Here is a 1586-nt window from a genome sequence, read left to right as displayed (position 1 = left end):
TGATTCCTTTTAAATCTGTAACAAGGGGTAGATCATTTTATGATCTCTTTTTCTCTTGGCCTTTTTGCATATTTCTTTCTTTTGCCTTTTGGTTTAATAGAGAAGGAAAACAAATTACAAGGAAGTGTATATGAACTCTGTTATAATGTAAGAAATCTCGCTTGTATATAATTTTTCCCTGGAAATACCAGTCCTTGACTTTGATCAAAGTTTCTTTGAAACTTCTCACTTAATTTCTCTATTTTTGATAGTTTGAACACACTGCATGTTGATTAATAGCACCAACCGAGAAACATTTTTGAGCGAATCCCTTTTTATTTAAAGTGAAAGAGCTTACATAAATTGATGGTTGGTTGAATCATTTTATTGAATACAAATAAAATCTATATGTACAGGTTTAATCTATTGATACAAGGAAACCTATATACTTCAATGACTATATTATTCGTCTCTAAATAAGGAATTCAAATATGAGAGTATAGATATCAAACATGCCCAACTTCAATGGTGATGTATGGAACACCACGAATGGTAAAATGAATCATTATATTGGCTAGTTGATCTTCACTTTTAACGTAGTTAGGCTTGGACATGATTAGGTATGGAATGGTTCGATTCTCTTTATAATTGAATTAAATCGGGTCAAAATTTTTGTATATTTAATTAGTGGAACTGTTGTGTCCAAATTTAGTTAGGGACTTGAACGATTCCATTTAGTTTGATTTATTACCCTAATTAAAAATTTTTACATCAACGCTACATTAATCTAACAAATGATGTACTCAATTTTAACTCTTATAACTTTGCTTCAAGCCTTCAAGTATATGTGTGTGTGTGTGTGTGTGTGTGTGTGTACTCACCGACAATTTGAATTAATAATTCATTATTTGACTTGTCACATTAAGAAGCTCTATTGAAAAAGCACAATTAACAAACATAAATAAATTAAAAATTGTATAACTAATAAGAGTTAAACCCCGAAAGCCCTCCCAAGGATCTAACCCCCTTTCTCAACTAGTCTTAAGTTCAGCGGTGTATTTTATTACCTATTTCAATGTTTTCATAGAACTGTCTCTCTTTAATACAAACTCTATCTTGGAAAACTTTTAGAAACTTATATTCTTTCTTAGCCAGTTTTGTATACAAATCAAGGCCTCAACTTTTTTAAGAGTTAAAGGACTCCTAAATGGATCAAGAACTAACAGTCACTACATTATGAATTAACAAGCAATGCTCATTCCTGATTTCTAGATAGACGTTTAATGCTGGAAAATAATGAACTAATCCTACGCTACAAATAATAAACTACATTTTAGGAAACAACATGAAAGAGTAACATACATATATATAACAATAAAGCCACAACAATTATTTGGTGCTAGATATATTCCGAGTCAAAATGCAAACCACTGAGAACCTATATAAGAAAGATCGACTATGTTTTCTTGAATTGGTCTTTATACGTTCACGAATTGGATTTAAAAATGAGGAATGATGTAGAAACGCTTACGAATATAGGATTTGATGGAGTGATACGTGTGGATATTAAGGAGCAAAGATGAAGTCACTATTTGTGAGAGGAGATA

At 31.0% G+C, this 1586-nt stretch overlaps 1 protein-coding gene across 1 annotated transcript in view; it reads left to right on the top strand.

Annotated features, from left to right (window-relative positions):
* Nucleotides 1-209, top strand: part of LOC111378746 (5-amino-6-(5-phospho-D-ribitylamino)uracil phosphatase, chloroplastic-like) — a 3024-nt gene extending 2815 nt beyond the window's left edge. Inside the window, exon 4 of the transcript XR_002699908.1 lies at nt 32-209. The gene's annotated coding sequence lies outside the window, so the exon portion shown is untranslated. The remainder of the gene's footprint in view (nt 1-31) is intronic.
* The last annotated feature ends 1377 nt before the right edge of the window (nt 210-1586 follow it).

This window comes from Olea europaea, unplaced genomic scaffold, assembly GCF_002742605.1.
Source record: "Olea europaea var. sylvestris unplaced genomic scaffold, O_europaea_v1 scaffold1866, whole genome shotgun sequence".
NCBI classification, from domain to species: domain Eukaryota; kingdom Viridiplantae; phylum Streptophyta; class Magnoliopsida; order Lamiales; family Oleaceae; genus Olea; species Olea europaea.
Note: the sequence above shows the minus strand (reverse complement) of the source record. Positions and strands in the feature narration are given on the sequence as shown.